General features: G+C 36.4%; 1 pseudogene; it reads right to left on the reverse strand.

The window, feature by feature from the left end:
* Positions 1–6,522: 6,522 nt before the first annotated feature.
* LOC149842274 (pentatricopeptide repeat-containing protein At5g66520 pseudogene) lies at positions 6,523–8,175 on the reverse strand (annotated as a pseudogene).
* Positions 8,176–19,130: the final 10,955 nt, after the last annotated feature.

The raw sequence follows: 19,130 nt of genomic DNA on the forward strand, positions 1-19,130 counted from the left end.
GACACCCCTAGAGCTGATTCTGGACTCTTCTATTTCTAGGTCCTCAGCTGTATTTTGGATTGTTTTGTATTTAGGTTGATTGTGTATTTTAACACTTATATTCTTTTTGTATTGTTACCCCATGTTGAATATGTTTCTGTACCAAGTTTCTATTTAGGTGAACTTTGAATTTAGAAATGATAAATTTTGTAAACAGTCAATATTTTATTGAATTTTTGTATGAAACTTTAAAGATTTAATAAATAAATTTGTTTTGTATTTTTCGTTGTGCAAAGAATTCTCTTGTTATGGATGAGTTCTTTAACATTTAGTTGGTTTTAAAGGAAAACCCTTTAGAACAGTATTTCTTCTGTTGTGTTCTGAAATAGCCAAATCTTTTTATATATTAAAAAAAAAACTCTGATTTTTAGTTCATGTCTTTATAGGTTTTATATGTTGTATGTTGATGGCAATAGTCTATTAGTGACTAATGTGTTCATTTTTACCTTATTTAAAGTTAGTTTGACCTAACATATATTTCATAATTATTGTCTTACCCTTATTGCAACGGCACTTCCCTACATGCTAACTATCCTTATATAGAATATGGCTAAGAGATCATATGAATACATAGCAAAGATCATATTGAACCACAATAATGGTGATGATCTAAAAGTTTACGGAACCTATACCATGTCAAAACGAACTCAAATAAGAGTTGCACTTTTCTTTTGAAACAAACTTCTACGAAAATACATATACCAATCTGTGTATGAAGGTATGAAATTACATTATTATCATTCATTAATAGGTAAACTCACATATATATATATATATATATATATATATATATATATATATATATATATATATATATATATATATATATATATATATATATATATAGTAGTGGTAGCTGCTTAACAAGGCACACTTCTCTTAGCCGTTGGATCTCATTTAAATCTAATGGCTATGTTGCCCCATATATAAGGTACTTGTGCTCCTTGCATGTTGTCAAGTTCTTATTTGGAATGGCTACGCATTGAATGTGCATACTACTATAAATAATTTCCCACTTCGGTGATTCATAAAATATGAATTTGTATTTGTATGATATAATTAGGCACAAAGCTAAAGAACAAATCTGTGTTGCAAAATCCTAATTGCTTTCAATCCCACACCATAACTTGATAATGAAACAAGATTAAACAAATAATATTGAGTGAAATAAAAAAATTAGGAGATTTTAAGAAAAAAGAAATAGTTGCATTCGAAAAAATTATGAGCCTAAAATGGCTTTGTATTTGCTTTGAGACTTAAATAAGGAATAAAGAAATACACAATCTTGGAATACTTTCTTTAAAAGTTTTTTGTAGGATCAGCAATTTTGAAGAAACGAGCATGCAATGCGACTGATACAACTAAGCATGGACCTAAAAAGTAATTTGGCTTCATAAGATCAGAGCTGCTCTTACAAATAAGGAGTGGAGCGTGCAGTTTAGAAAGGATGAGAAGTTTTTATTGCCCAAGATCTAATTTGCTGAAGTGAGAGATGAACTCAAGATCGGACCAGGAGAAGGCATCGGTCTCAAGGTGATCGGTGAGAGGAGGTTCAACCTCCGACTTCTCCAGTGACCATCATTCATTCTGTCTTTTGATGAGTTTCTTGGAGCAATATTTGTGTCTATTTTGTATTTTTTGCAGATTTTTTTTTGTATCCAGAAGTTTAAAAAAAATAAATGTGATCTCTCTCTCTCTCTCTCTCTCTCTATATATATATATATATATATATATATATATATATATATATATATTAATGAGTCGTATTTGGTTTGGATTTACATCCAAGGTCCATCTAGTTCTTTTGAAATGGGTCCTGGGTGTTCTTCCTCAAAAAAAGGCAGGTTATGCATGTTTATTATTTTAAAAGGTACAAATGTGTCAGACCCTTTCCTGACTGCAGCCGGGGACTATTTATGTGTATGTGGGGTTGATTATGGGTCTGATCCATATCGCTAGATGTGTATCCAAAGATAGTATATTCATGTTTCTACAACTAGGCCAGATTAGTCTTTTCAAGTATGCATAATATGAGTCTATATCTGAAGATATCTCCATGAATTAATAGTTGGTAGAACTTCCACAAATCATCCATCATTCTCAGCAACATCATATTCTTTAGATTTCTTTGTTAAGAAAATTTTTTGTGATAAATTAAAACTTTTGCTGGAGAAAATATCAGGAAAAGACTTATCCAGTTAAAAAATTAACATAATATAAACAAAAATAAGTATTTAAAATAGACAGTAAGAAAAACATACAAGAGAATAAAAGAGACATATAAGGTTTCATTATAATATAAATCACCAAAATAGAATATAAATTGAATAACTTTTAGCCATGGCCTTGCCAAATAACTTTACATTCTACAGAATATGTATAACAATATGAAGGTATAAAATTACATTCTTATCCTTTATTAATAGGTAAGCAGGTACCACTACTATATATATATATATATATATATATATATATATATATATATATATATATATAGTAGTGGTACCTGCTTAATCGATTGGTGATTAACAAAAAAGCACACTTCCCTTAACCGTTGGATCTAGAGATCCAATGGCTATGCTGTCCCATGTATAACACACTTGAGCTCCTTGCTTGTTGTCAAGTTCTTATTTGGAATGACTACACATTGCATGTGCATACTACTACAAATATTTTCCCACTTGGGTGATTCAAAAAATATGTTCATCCATGTATCAAACAATTCAGAAATCTTGGATTAATTGTCCCTTTGAGGGAGTTAAAAAGTCGATGTTATTTGCATTCGAGTATGCAAATTGGTTGCTGATAAGGCTCAATCATGCTTGGCCTAGGTCCATGAATGGGATTTCTAGCTACGAAGCTCAAATGGGTTGAAAAAACAGACTCCAAAAAAAGGGGACACAAAACCAAATTTGTCTAGCTAAGCTGCAGCCAGCTATTACAAAAGCATTGTTATGCAAAAAAAAAAATACACCCCAAAACGGAGTATTGGCTACTAATGAAGGTAAGGTGAGCAAAAATCACTTTTTCCTTCAAAAATTCCAATTTTTTGTAGATCAAATGTTATAGATGTGATCTACATGGTTTGTTTAGTAGGAAACTTGTTTTGAATCATGTGATTGTGACAAGTAATTATTTTTTTAAAGGGGTCCAAAAATCAACCGCCCATGCCAAAATTTCATAATTCAAAATATCACTTATTTACATAAAAAAAACATGAACCAAGGTTTGATCCTTAGCAATCAAACCATGCTTAACACATCTATGTAGTTAGATTGAGTCGATACAACTTGTACTTATGATTTCTAGCTCATTAGTTATGTACCTTCATTAGTAGCCAATATTTACCCCACCAAACCGAAGCAAACCATAATACAAAGAAAACAAGAAATAGGAGAAGACATGAGATTTACGTAGTTTGACACTTAGGCCTACGTTCACGGTTCGAAGGAGAAGCAAAAATTCGCTAGCAAGATGTGAGAAAATACATATACAAGGAGAAGCAAAAATTCACTAGGAAGATGTGAGAAAATACATATGCAAGGTACCCTTAATCTCCAATACACCAGAAACTCTCTTGTCAGCTCTCAAAAGGAGGCATCTAGAATATAACTAAGGGCATAAAACCCTAGCCAATACAAAAGATAAAAAATTACAAAACTAGATAGCCCCATACAACCGGGGCTCCGGCCCCGCACCCCAAAAGGGGTTTGTGGTGGATCTAATCTCGTGCCTGATGGCCCAATCCCTCTGCTACCACCACCAACCCCACTAAAAATTTCTATTGTACGGTCACCAAAATATTTCGATCTGGGTCATGGAACCGAACGAGTTTAAAAGTCCGGACACCCATAACAATCATAAATAGTATTCTACTTATAGTGCTGATCTAGCAGATTTTATTGAATCTGTATATGTTTTGGGCTTGATATTATATACAACAATATTTCCAAAACATTGGCATCCCTATCAGCTATCATCTAGTGGCTCAGATTAGATATAACTATTTGGATTGGATTTCGGCTTATCAGATTAGATATTTGGAACCCAGATTCTGGATTTGGGCTGATGCTTTCTGTCGAATCTGTCTGGACCCAGATTAAATCCAGTCATTTGGAACGCATAAAACTCTTGTTTCTAGCATTCTTTTTTATCAAATTCAGTACTACCTTATAAGTTTCAGATTAAGATACAACTCGACTATGTCAGGTTTAGCTTGGATTTGGACTAATTGATTCTTAAGATTCTGATTTAGATTTGTGTCTACATGATTGGGCACATGTCCGACCAGTTTGCAACTCTGATATCATTATAAAGCAAAAGGTCATGGTGTTTTCCTAGAAGGTATTTGGATTATTAGGTTCTAGAAAAAAAATTTATATTGGGCATGTTTGGTTGAGTCTCGCGAGATTCTGACCACCATGAATGAGAGAATGAATCTCGTTGGCATTGGCTAAACAAACATCAGAAAATGAGCAGTGAGAAATGGATATATCATTTGCCTTTACAAATGAGTGTAGCTTTCTCATGTACGGGAGAATTAGGAGCCTAAATCAAATTTGATTTGTTGTCACATGTAGCCCAGCAAACCGGTGAATAGTTGGGGGAAGAAAATAACTAGTTGATCAAGCCAGACTTGGGCCCTTATCCGCCTGGTTAAGCTCCAATAAGAAGCTCCATAAAAGGTGCAATTTGGAATCTTTTATATGTTTCAAACCCAAGAAATTGTGTGCTTTCTAGAGTGCCGAGAACTTAAAGGACCCCAGCTTAGCCAATCATAACTTGCTAACTAGCTGATATTTTCCCCAAAGGGGTTTCGCGTAGCAGAATGGAACCTACACCGCTAGGCAAGTGGTCTAGGTTCAAATCCAATGGGTGTCACCCCTTGCACAAGCCAAAGCATGGTGACTCCCTGCAAAGCTGAAGCGACTAGGTCTCTGATCCTGAAGGTGGTTTTTATGTAATTATCAAAAAAAAAAAAAAGGTTAGATGATCTTTGGTAAAAGTTAGGGTTATTTTTTTTTTGAAAGGCAAGCTACAGTTAGGCAGAACTAGTTATACAACCATACCATTGGGTTTTGAACCTGCCATGTTGTTCCAACACAAGGTGACGTGCACTAGCTGCTTCTAGCAGACAAGTGGAGCCCCCCCCCCCCCCCCTTGGTCAGAGCACCTAGTCACCTTGTGTTTGGGACATTGCAAGTTCAAATCCCAATGGTATCCTTGTATAACTGATAGGGATCTGACTATTAACAAAAAAAAGGACTTGGCCAAGGTCAGGAAAGACCACGTCTGCAAATAAAGGTGCCAATGGGTCAGATTCCGGACAAGATCCTGCCCACATTGCTCAATCTAAGTAACGTATATCTTAATCTAATGTTACAGTGAATCATCATTTTGGTGCACCCACTTCAAAACCTCCGTACCAAAGCCAGCACCAAAAACACATTTCTTGGGGTTCATCTTGTGATTCAAAGAACACAACTGCTCGTATCCCTGGTGACACAACTGAACACATGCGGACACGTGGACACAAGCACTTATACGTACAGTCAATATTTTAATATTACTTTAATATTTGCAATTTAATAGTATTATTTTAATAAAAGTATGTTTTAATATTAAAATATAAAAAACTATATTTTCATTTATTAAAAAAATCTATGTGCTCGCATCCTAATTTCCAAAAAAAAAAAAAATCAAATTTGCAAATTGAACCCATGTCAGGTGTCTTCGTGTCCACGTATCTTTGTGACAGATCCTAATGTGAGTAGGAGTTAGAACGAATATAGTCAGGTATATTCAAATCCAGATGGGAATTGAGCAAACAAATACAGTTGTATTGATCAAATCCAGATCGGAATTGGGCAAACAAATGCAGTCGCAATTAGGTCAAAGCGGTGTCTAATCCAACCCATTTACCATGTCTGCCAATGGATTTTAATCATTGTTCAGCAGATCCAGTACCATAAGGACTCTTGTCATAATTGAACCTAGAACCCTACTATAATATTTTGGGTTTAGCAAGGAATTAAGAAATTGGTATGGAGAAAGTTCAAGATACACTGTTTGAAAAAAAAAGGAATTGAGAAGACATTCGAGTAGTTGAAGAGATAATTGCAGCATTTACTTTGTACCAGCACGCAAAGTAGAATTGGCAAATACTACTCCTAGAGGTAGTATTTGCAAATTTCAGAGATTGAGACCTCCACCTTTTCGATTCCAAAATCTTCCCCGATGCCAGCTCCCCAACAGAGTCTGAAACTCCCAAATAGTTGTTTGAGAGAATTTTATGTTTTTTTCAGAGATAACACTACCAAATATAATTAAAATTCTGTTTCAGCGTTTGGAGCTATTTCTCCAAAAAAAAAAAAGGTGCCCCTCCCATGGGATCACATTACATCAACTTATATCATATATCGCAACAAAATTTCATGTCAAGATGCGATATGGTGAAAATGAACATGGATATTCTGTTTTGATTTAATATGCTGTTACCAACCAATTCTCAAAACTAGATGATTTCACTTCTCGATTTAGAGCATTCAACGTGTCACATATTTTTGTTGATTGAGGATGGGTTTTATCATCTACCAGAAACCTATCAATAACCCCATTTACTTCAATGAAGCTACAGCCAGGAACTATTGTTACCTTTCTCTCTCTCATCTTCTTTCTTATGCTTCTAACCCCATCCCAATCGCCCATAGTAGCATAGAGGTTGGCTAACAGTACATACCTGCCACTGTGATCAGGGTCTAACTCAATTAGGTATTTCCCTACTTTCTCACCCAACTCAACACAACCATGGATCAGACAACCATTAAGTAAAGCACCCCAAATGATACCATCAGGCTTCATAGGCATACTGTTTATCAAATCCTCTGCATCAAGAAGCCACCCAGCTCGACTTAGGAGATCAACAATGCATCCATAGTGCTCAATTGTTGGGGAAATTCCATATTTGCATCTCATAAGATTAAAATAGTACCAGCCTTCCTCTACTAATCCCCTGTGGTTACAAGAGCTTAGAAGGCCAATAAAGGTTACAGAATTTGGCTGAACACGGCTTTTCTCCATCTTTGAGAAAAGCTCAATAGCTCCACCTGTAAGTCCATGAACTGCTAAAGCCATTATCATCGCGCTCCATGCCATTACGTCCTTTTCTTGCATACTGTTGAAGACTTCAAATGCTGCCTGTATACATCCAACCTTAGCATAGAAGTCAACAAGTGCAGTTCCAATTTCAAGTCCATAACCAAGCTTGTTTTCTTCAATATAGGAGTGCACCCATTTCCCCTCCTCGATAGCGCCAACACCAGCACAAGCCGATAGAACGCCAACTATCATTGATGGATTAGGCTTCACATTAGCACATCTCAACTCGTTGAACACTTCAACCGCCTCGCTGAAACAACCATTTCGCACGTAACCAGCAACCATGGCACTCCAGGCCACATCATTCTTCACAGGCATTTCATCAAACAGTCGCCTTGCGTGCCAAACCATTCCACATCCGCAAAACCCAGTGATCAAACTGGTCCAAGAAGCTATATTTCTGTTAGGACTTTTATCAAACACTTGGTGTGCAAGCTCCAAATCCCCACATCTTGAATACATCATGATAAGAGCACTAACAACATAAACATCCAATTCAAACCCGAATTTGACGATATGGGCATGAACCCATTCCCCCGAAAAGGACGACGAGCAACCCGAACAGGCTTTAAGGACAAAAGGGTACGTGTGTTGATTGGGATTAAACCCACTGCACAGCATTTCCTTATAAAACCAGATACCCATTTCAGGACTAGAGCTTAAACAGTATCCTCTAATCATGGTATTCCAATTGAATATTGTGGGGAGCTTAATTCGATCGAAAATCCGACGGGCGTGATCGAGATCGCCGTTTGCCGAGAGCGCGCAGAAGGCTAAGATCCTACTGATGACAAAAGTGAAACGGGAGAGGCCGGTTGTGATTACCTGAGAATGAATTTGCTTCAATTGTTTGATGCTTGAGCATTTGTTCTCAAGCAGAGAGAGGTATTGGTATTTTGGCGTAAACTGAGAGCACCCACTCTGGACCTTGTTAGAGATGGTTCCTTCGGTGAGGAGGAGGGATGAAAACCGTCTCATACCAAACCGGGAATTTTTGAAATCTTGAGTTCATCCGCAGCTGCGTAACGCTTTTTATCTTTTGGGGTTATTTACAGAAAGCCACTAACTTATTAGATATTTGCCAAGAGAAGCAACGTTCGTTTACTGACACGCTGATACGACACGAACACGCGTAAAGATTACTTTGATATTTTGAATACTTTCATCAAGAATGCATTTTCGCATATTAAATATTCAAAATAGTTTTTTATTGATTAAAAAACAATATATCCATGTTCCCCTGTCCTGTAACTCCTGTTCTTCAAGAAATTCAAGACCTCGTGTCACGCATGGGTTTGTTACGAAGCTGGGAGTACGAGGGAGTTTATGAATCTAGGAAAAGTGGAGAACTGATTTCCAAGTGACAATCAAACGTGCCTCTGGCCGGGCTCGGTCCAACTTGAATATATGTGTTTATGAACTTTTATGTATACATAAATAATCAGGGGCGTAGCTAGGGGGGGGCAGGACTGGGCTGCAGCCCAGTCCTGCCTCCCCAAACAGTTAAATTTTTTTTTTTTTTTTTTAAAAGCCCAGTCCTAGCCCTGCCCTGATTTCATATGAAATAGATTTTTATTCATTTTTTAGCCCAGCCTTGACTGCAGCAAATAGTTTGATTTGTCCATATGAAATAGATTTTTATTAATAATTGTAGCCATTTTTTATTTTATCTCAAAAAAATTTTTTTTCGGGGGCGCTGCCCCCGAACCCCCGACTATCACACAAATACATTTTTCTTTCTACACCCCTGTTTGCACCCCCCCCCCTCACATGAATCCTAGCTACGCCCCTGTAAATAATATATATATATATACATATATATTCCAGCCCGCTCCATTGAGGCCCATGAGCTAAACGAGTAGGTCATGGGTCCGGTTTTCTCAATGAACAGGTCCAAAACCGAGCCCAGTCCATTAGCAAGCTGGACTGGCCTGTTGGCCATCCCTAATGAAATGGTCACGTCGTCCCATTATATGGATCTTAAAATAAGGTCCTGGTGTAAATTTGTGTCATATTCACCCTGACGATCATGTGGCTTTTTCTAAATTTAGATTTGAATTTGGACGTATTCTACATTCAGATTCCAATCAATCCATTCTATTTGCACTTCTTACATGTAAACCCCTTTTTTCAATCCTTAAAAGTTCAGGGCCATTGCTTAGTGAAATTGTAAAAGTGCTCGAATGACCACTTCTTGAAGGAGGCAGAAAGTTTGACCTGTCTACAGTTTTCCCCTCCCAAGCACCCTGGAATATGAGACTACATTGGGTATGGCCTGTTGAGTTGTGGCTTGAATGGGTCCAAGTGAGACCCACATCTGCCACATAAGAGTCTTCTTTGAACTCTTTTCTTTTATGGTAACTTACAAGAGATGGTGATCCATGTCCGATGGCTATTATGAAGTGAGGGTAAACCGCATGGGGTTTGTTTTTTTGGGTGGTTAAAAGAAGGGAAATTGTTAAAAAAAAGTGAAAAAAAAACTATATATATTGGGTTCTTTGTGTGAATAAACAAAGAGGCAAAAAGGGTTTTTTTGGGGTATCATGTGATCTCTTAGAGAATTGAGAGAAGAGGGTGTCTCTCTCTTGTCTTGTATGCTTTCACAAGGAAATGTAAGGGTTCATTTGGTGCCTCATATTGTGTAGAAGTCGGTTTTGAGGATGACGCAGTTTAGAAATTCATATGCAGGATAAAGAAGTTGTTTGGAAACTGTAACTTGAAAGAACTTTTAACATTAATGGTGTGTTTGGCACATTAGTTAAGGTCTTCTAAAGCACTGTGCTTTGTAAAGGACCAACTTACCTTCGGTTTGGGTCGAGTATAGGTTAAACCCACCCAGCCCAACCTGAACCCAACTCAAGGTGGGTCGGTCTGGTCATGGGTCAGGCCAACTTGAACCCAACTCAAGGTGTGTAGAGTCTGGTCACGGGTCAAGCCAACTTGAACCCAACTCGAGGTGGGTCGGGTATAGGTTAAACCCACACAACCCAACTCGAGGTGGTTTAGGTCTGGTCATGGGTTGGGCCAACCTGAACCCAACTTGAGGTGGGTCAGTTTTGGTCATAGGTCGGGCCAACCGGATTCTACACCGAACTTGACCTAAAATTGGTTGGTTGTGGGTTGAGTATAGGTTTAACCCACCAATGGAAAGGATTACTACACCGCAAATGGTTCAGTCTACAAGTTTTAATTTTGAAATCTACATTATACAAGTTTTAATTCTGAGATCAACATTTGAATTTGTCAAATTATGTAACAATTTCACCTACAAATCTCGACTCTTCCTGTTCCAATGCATCAAAAACCAAATATACCCATCAAAGGAAAAAGTATTATGGATCATGACATAAATAAGGAAGGTTCTGCCGCACCAAATACAGTTGCTACAAATATATATATCTAATATAACCAAATAAAAAATATGACGAGAAGTGCGAGACAAATAGAGATCCTATGACATTTACTCAACTTTAGTGTTTTTTTCACTTTTCATCTCTATTAGAACTCATTAATATGTGTAACAGGAGCATTATCGTCCCATTTGTATTTTATTATAAGTTGTACTTCACACTCATTAGGAAAATCAAGCCCTCTCAACTTGAACTTTTCACAATCTTTAAACATCTGCAAAACATAAAAAGTATATATATAACAAATCAATCCAAAATTCAAGACTCTTCAGCCTAAAAAAAATATTTTTCAAATATACCTTTGCAAACTCAGCTCAAAATTCAGGTGATGCACTATATGTATATCGGGTATAATCTCAACCCAAACCAATTTGTTTAGAAAGATATGCCTATGTTTTTCAATCATTTTTTTGCATTATCTCAATGGTTCTTTAACTACTTTGACGTGTAAGCAAAGTGAGTTGATTGAGCAAATTTTTTTTCACGGTCACCTATGCCTCCTTAGTCAAGTGTGTTCCTGGTCTATTGTCTTTCTAAATCTCTTCTATACAAATCTCAATGAAAGCTTTGTGTGTTTAGTCATCCCAATATGCCTTTTTCACTGGTTGTGTATTTTTGTTGTCCATAGCCTAATACACAACAATAGGTTTAATTGTATAAAATATACAAAAAATGTATGTGATAACTACTCAGTCACTCCTTCAGTTTAACCGTTAAGCAACATCTCACACCCAATAAACATAAAGAAATCCTTAATGTTCAAAACATATAACTTTATCATGAAGTACAATTTACACAACATATCAAACAAAAAATATTATAACAATTTTAATCTATTATACAAGAGCCAACAAACCAATTCAAAAGAAAAATATAAAGAAATAACTCATATGCCAACAAATGATGTTCCTATCTAATTTTAGATGCACTGTTTGGATCTAACAAACGTTTTCTACAAATCTTTACATAGTTTTCAGCTTTATAGAATACTTATGAGAATGCTTGCACATAGCCTCAAATCTTTATACAAGATAATATTCTAAGAGGCTTATATAAGGGACAACAAGAGAATATCTTTGAGGCAAAATAGAAGTTCAAAGTTAATCAATACTTTTCACTGTTTAGCAGGTTCATACTCCCACAAAGCAGATTTTTCTAAGCCATTTCTTCACAGGACTACTATTTTTTTTTCATTCCATATACATGAAGTCCTAAGATGACATTCTGCATATGCACTAATACTTTTGTGTCATGTGAAGTCTCTCAGCTAACACATCCTAGAAATACTTTTGGTACCAATAAAATCGAAAACCACATCTTCATTAATCTAGTGTGATAAAAAGGTAATTAGAATATACAGTTGCAGAAGTGTAGATAGGTGATTAAGAGTGTAGACAACCTGATTAAGCCTAAGCATAAATTTAGAAGAAAACTATCAAAGAAAATTAAAGATATAAGAAGGCATCAAATGTTAGTAGAAGAATTTATCTACTTGACTATCTAACCAGATACAACATATGCCATGATAAACACAAGGCTAGTTTTATGTTTTTCATCACATATAATTACTATATATCCTATTTTGAGGTATTTGAAAATAAGTCTTTGAAAAGGAATCTTATATGCCTACCATGGTCTCTATAATCTAGAGTTATATACATGCATAGATTCTGCAAGTTATTTCCACGATAAGAGGTCAATTTTGGAGTATAACACCATGTTAAAAGAAGTTTTGTAGCTTAAAAGAGTAAGAAGCAAAGTGTAATGTCACATACTACTATTAAAACCCTATACAAGACAATGACTCAAGGTGAATGTAAGAAGTTGTTTCAGTGTCAATCAATCCTATATTGGAAAAGATGACAAAATCAAATTTCCATGAAATGACAGAAAACTGAATTGAGTCATTTACTTTTTTTACATTAAAATTTATCTGCAGTAACCTCAATTGCCTATCGTGCCACCTAAATGTTGTTCTACTACTTAATAGGTGTCCTTAAATTTTTAGAACAGCATAAAAATAATATAATAGAAGCACAACATCAGGTTGTAGGGACAGTTTAAGATTAGAGGTACAAACCTCTCTAATACACAATAGAAGACTAAAAGGTTACAAATTAAAGCATGCATCAATCAGTAATCAAGATTAATATGCAATAACAATATGCATGATGCAATTGGCTGAAGCATGTAACCATATATAACCTAGATGTATTGATACAATGGGTCGATTTGCAAAAAACACAGACTGAGATTTGGGGAAAACCAGAGCGGGTGGGTCGATTTGCAAAAAAAAAGAAGACCAAGTTTGAGGGAAAACCAGAGAGAGTGGGTCGACTTGCAAAAAAATAAAGACTCACGAAGGTTTGGGAAAAAACCAAAGAGGGAGAGAAAGAAAGAGAGTGTACCTGAGGGGGAGACAAATTGCAGTCGAGAGAGAGGGAGAGCGTTTTATACCAGCGGAGGGAGATGAATCATAGTCAAGAGAGAGGTGTAGAGGGAGACAAATCACAGTCGAGAGAGGGGAGAGTGTTTTGCACCAACTGAGGAGAAGAAAACCACTCGTGAAAAGCATGTTTATATATATGACACCTTTATAAACATTGGGTTAATACATGGGTGTCGATGTCAATAATGCAATGAAACTTTTGCTTGCACCGATCCCAAACGTGAAATTCTGCTCCTTCTATGAGAAGGAGCTTTTTTCTCTTTCCCATTTTAATGATTTCAACGTGGGTTTCTAGATGGGAAGGAGTCCTAAAGTTCACTATGCAAATACCTTCCCATCTGGAATGTGCTAGGACCCACTCCTGAAAGGCCTTCCAAGCCCTAAGAAGGGGCGCCAAATGCAACCTAAGAGTAAAATTTTTTCTTTGGTTTTTGATGTGAAGAAGAAGAGAGAATGGATTTTGGCTCTCTTTGTGGTTCTCTTAGGGCTTGTGCTTCTCTTGGGTATTGAGAGAAGTGGTAGGACAGAGATAAGAGTAAAACGACTTATTCTTGGTGACGAAGAGGAAGATCTTAAATGCATGCAGGAATCCTATTGGTAGGTTGAATGATAAGTGAGGTTGTTTTCATTTGTAGCTTTACTTATTCTCTCTTATATCAATGATTGATTATATTAATACAAACTCTTAGTACTCGCCTCGTAGACCTAGGTGATTTTGTCGAACCACATAAAATTATCTTGCTTTATGGTTATTTTCTTATTTATTAGTTTTATTGTGATTTTTCGTGTTTCTTAATTGTATTAATATCATATCTGACCTAGTGTGATCCAGGGCATGGATCTGAAAATCACAAGAAGTGATATCAAAGCTATTGGTTTTAAAAAATATCAGATATGGCCTCAAGGATGATGAATATTAGGTTTGTGATGGAGACATTTGATGATAAAAAGAACTTTGCATTATGGAAAAGAAAGATTAAAAATCTATTATTTTAACAAGGTGTGTACAAGGCATTGTTCGATCGGTTGAGTAAAACAGTGGCATCAGTTGGTGATAAGGCAATATGTTATGAGTGATGATGATTTGGAGGATTTAAATTCTAGGGCATCGAGCATGATTCGGTCATGTCTTGCTTATGAGATAGTGTATAACATGCTTGAGATAAAGTCTGCGAAAGAGTTGTGAGAAAAGCTATAGAGCATGTATATGACGAAGTCCTTAACAAACAAACTTTATTGGAAGTAACAACTCTACGATTTGAAGATGAAGGAAGGTAATAGTATGTTAAAGCATGTGAATGCCTTCTCAACTCTTGAAATTAGATGTGGTACTTAAAGATAATGATAGATCTTTAATTTTTTTGAAACCATTGTCTTTGAGGTAGACTACTCTTTTGTACGGAAAAGAGAGTATCAAGTTTGATGATCTAACTACACCATTACTATTTAATGAGATGTTTGAGAAGACTATCCCCAGTAATTAGCAAGATGAGGGCTTGGCAGTGAAAACATCCAATCATGATTGAAGATTCAATGAACATGATCAAGACACTTCAATGGGCATGATCAAGATAAGAATCATAATAGAAGGGACAAGTTTGTTATAAGATGTGACTACTACAAGAAACCATGTCATGAGAAGATAGAGTGCAAAAAGAGTAAAGAAGATGTGAAGAAAACGAAGGCCAAGGGTATTGATCAAGCAAGTGTTGTGCGAGCAGTTCTAGGGATAGTGAAGAAAGTCTGGTTGTCTCCTCATACATGAATTTCTTCTGTGATTCATGAATTATAAATTTTGATTGTTCTTATCATATGTGTCATAGCATGGATATGTTTGATTCCTACATTACATGTAATGGTAGAATGGTTCTTATAGAGAACGATGCATGTTGTAAGGTAGTAGGAGTTTGTACAATTAAGATAATAATGTTTGATGGAGTGGTTCAAACTCTAGGTGATGTTAAACATGTGCTAGAATTAAAAAGGAATTTAATTTCTTCAAGAGCATTGGATTCCAAGGGTTATTTGTTCAGCGCAAAGAATGAGACTCTGGTGGTGTTGATGAAAGAAGAGAGGTTTTGAAACCTATATCAACTAATTGAAAATGTTATAGTTCAAGCAACTGTGATATCTTCTTCTTTGAATTGCACTGGAGAAAAGAAGTGTGATTGGTTGTGAAGGCAAGGGAAACAAAGGTTTAGAGCAGAGTTACTGGAAGCGCCTAGGTAAGTGGGGAAGTGCGCTTCCGAAATGCGCGGGGAAGCGCACTTCCCTTTAATGGGAAACACGCTTCCCTTTAATGGGAAATCACGCTTCCCCCTCGCTTCCTAGGTCACTTCCGAGACGATTCCTGATTTGCTTCCAAGTGGTCCCATGCTTCCCGCTTCCTAAAATTTTGAAAGTGCCTCGCTTTTCGCTCCTGCTTCCAGTATCGCTTCCCGCTCCTGCTTCCTCAACTGGCAACCATGGTTTAGAGTGAGAAAACTTGCGAATAAAGGAATGGGTGATGGTTCTTCATCAAGATCTTCTCAGGTTTAGTCACGGGATAACTCACTGTAGAAGGTGGTTCAATTTCAGAGAAAGATTATGCAAACTCATGGGCAATGTGCACAAGATGATGATTTTAGCGTATATTTGTTAGTTGAATACACAATTTCATGCATAGAAAATATGATTTTTGCGGGTGAAAAAGGCAAAGTAGTGGAGATTGCAAAGTTTAAGGTTAGCCTAAACTTGGTTACTATTTTGAGCTAAATTGCTTGGACACCAAGGAGAGGGTGTGTTTAAGAAGAATTGGTTGAAAAGCATTTATGCCAAGGTGGAGAATGTTGAGTTGTAGTTTGAATGAGTCCGAGTGGAACCCAAATATGCTAAATAAGAGTCATATTTGAACTCTTTTTCTTTGTCTTTTATGGTTACCCATATGAAATAGGAATTTATGTAAGATGCCTTTTTTTTAGAAACCCATTATGATGGTATTATGAGGAGAGGGGAAACCATTTGTTTTTTTTTTGTGGTTAAAAGAAGAAAAATAGTAAAAAAGAGAAATAAAAAACTCTATATATTGGGTTCTTTGGATGTTAAGTCAAAAAAGACGGAAAAGGGTTCTTCTGGGGTATTATGTGTCCTCTTAGAGAATTGAGAAAGGGTGCATCTCTCTTGTATTTTGTGCTTTCACAGGGGATGTGACAGTGGAATTTTCTCTTTGGCCTTTGGTGTTGAGAAGAAAATAGTGGGTTTTGGCTCTCTTGGTGGTGCTCTTAGGGGTTGGACTTCTCTTAAGCATTGAGATAAGTGGTAGGACAGAGAAAAGAGTACGTCAGCTTTTCCTTGATAACAAAGAGGAAGATCTTGATTGCACGCATTGATCCTCTTGGTAGGTTGAACAACTGGTATGATTGTTCTCATTTGTGACTATTTATTATCTTGTATTTGTAATTAATTATATTAATAAAGACTCACTTTTCTTCTCGTGGATGTAGTCAATTTTGTTGAACCATATAAAATCCTCCTGCTTTGTAGTTATTTACTTTTTTGATGGTTTTATTGTGGTCGTTTATGTTCTATAATCGCATCAATATCAGGGCATGGTTCCCAAATTCACATGACCTTTTTCGTTACAAAATACTTAGATTTGATAAAAACTGCAAAGATCTGGCATATACCCATCTTGTTCGCACCCATAGGATGGAAAATAGGCTTGGTTGCATACAAATGTAATTTGGAATCTCATAATAATCTTTTTTGCATAGCTAACCAAACATGTGATTTGGAATCTCATGCAAATGTGATTTGAAAATCATGACTTAAAAATCATGTGATTCCAAATCACACGATAGAATATGTGATTTGAAATCATGACTTCAAATCACATTTGACTCATGGCTCATGTTTGGCTTGTAAAGAACTAGTTCAAACAGTGAATGTTCAGCTTGACGAGCAGAACCAAACATAAATGAGCTTGTGTCCCGTCTCATGTTTAGCTTGTAAAGTTCTCGTTTGACCTCATAAAATAAGCTTGGCAAGCTGAACATGAAGAATGAATGTTAGGCTTGGCTCAGCTCTTATAAGCTCATTAACTAGAAATAAATATATTTTATGTATATTTTGTATCATAAAATATAGATAGTTGAAGAGTTTGGCTTGCAGGCAATAAGTTTAGAGTTCAAAACCTATCGGTTACAACTTTGAAACATGTTTATTTGTAAATGAGCCAGTTTGAGATGACTCAATAGGTTTAGCATCCAACTTGTACTATTTTTTAAAATGTATTTTTCATGTAAACGAGCCAGCTCGAACTCGACTTGTTTAACTCGGGCTCATCATGGGTTCAAGTTCAGCCTCGGTTTGCAACACGAATGAGCTGAGCTTGAACACACCTGTTCTGTTCGTTTGGCTCTTTTTATGCGCTCAGACTAAACATGATCCTATGATTTGGAAGACCAAGAGAAGCTATTAGTGAATAGGAAATGTGGTTAGTGAAAAGAATGTGTGCAAACATCCCAACTACTTATGCTGACTCCCAAAGTGTGGTAGGGTGAAGACAAAAAGTAAGCAGTATAAGGGGGACGGATATCAGCAAAAAAGGTTGAGATGAACACTAAACAAAGGTAAAACAAGAGTTACCGAAAACGCTATAGAAGGATGAGAAATGTGTTTCCAAAACTTGTGGGAAACATCAAAAATTTTATAGGAATCCTGTTTTTCACCATAAGGGCATGTTTGGAAGCAAGAAAATTTCTCATAAGAAAAAAAATTGCCTATGAAAGTTTTGATATAATAAATTTTCTAAATGAAAATTTTTCACTTGTTTGTGTAGCATGAGAAAAATAAAATAAAAATTATTAAAAAAATAAGAGAGGAGGAGGAAGGAGGTAGAGAAGCTTCTCCACCATGGCTGCCACCTTGTCTCTTGAGTCTCGGCCTCAACCAACATGGAGATATCTACCAAAACTTAAACATAAGCATAGATAAAATGAACCAAGAATCGAAGCCTAAAAAATAGATAGAACTAAACATAGAAACGAGATGACAGCCACCGTCATTAATTCAAGCTACACAAGTTCTTCGCGATAACAACTACATCATGTACAAAATAAGAAAACTCAAAATTGACACAAAATCAACACTCAAAATTTGATTCTCTTTCTCAAAAGCGCATGAAAATAAAAGGATAACCAAATATGCCATCATTCAATTATCAAATGAAAGCATGAGAATGAACCAAATCAAAATTCATAATGGGAAAAGTACAGAAAAGGAACAAAAAAAACTAAGAGCAAAGAACAACCTGATCAATTTGAGAGGGTTCCAGACGCTGATGCTGCCGTTGACCAACCCTACGGCAATGAGCCCCAAAGAGTACTCCTTGCTGCCATAACAACCAGTTGAAGTGCTCGCTGCTAGGGCACTCTCCCACCACAGTAAGCTCTCATTCATCTGACTGAAAGTCCAATCTGAAAACTTCCAGACTCGCTGATCAGCTGAACGACAGATCGACCGCGCCGGCAACCAGGTAAGGCAAATCCAGCGATAACGCCAGTGATGACAAAGATCGTGAAGAGAGGAACTGTGGAGATCCAGAAGTAGTGACGACAAAGATTGTGAAAATCAAGAGACAAACGATGGATTTGTTGTGTTATTCTTCCTGCTTTATTTTCTTATGGTAGGAAACATTCCTCAACCCCCTTAGGTGGAGGAATGTTTTCTATCAAAATTTGTACTTTTTAGAAAAACTCTTCCAAAGAAAATTTCTCTCCTTTGGAACGGTAAAAAAAATCATAATTTTTTCTTTCCTACCTTCACTTTTCCTACCTTTTTCTCACTTCCAAAAGTGCCCAAGGGAAACATGTTTTGTCAGTTCGGTTCCTATTAGTCCCGTATCCCATTTCACATGCACTTGAAAACCCTTGTTTCCCGTTTTGGTTTCCCTTCCTAGCAACCTTGGGTAAAACTACAACTCCGCAGGTGGTAATACACAATGGAAGCAATTTTTTCCAACCTGATTTCAAAGCCAGACAATCATTTTTTCATAAGATCATTACCCAAATAGAAAAAAAATTAAGTTATAACGC

The sequence above is a fragment of the Nuphar pumila genome, chromosome 3, assembly GCF_984573655.1.
Source record: "Nuphar pumila chromosome 3, dmNupPumi1.hap1.1, whole genome shotgun sequence".
NCBI lineage: Eukaryota > Viridiplantae > Streptophyta > Magnoliopsida > Nymphaeales > Nymphaeaceae > Nuphar > Nuphar pumila.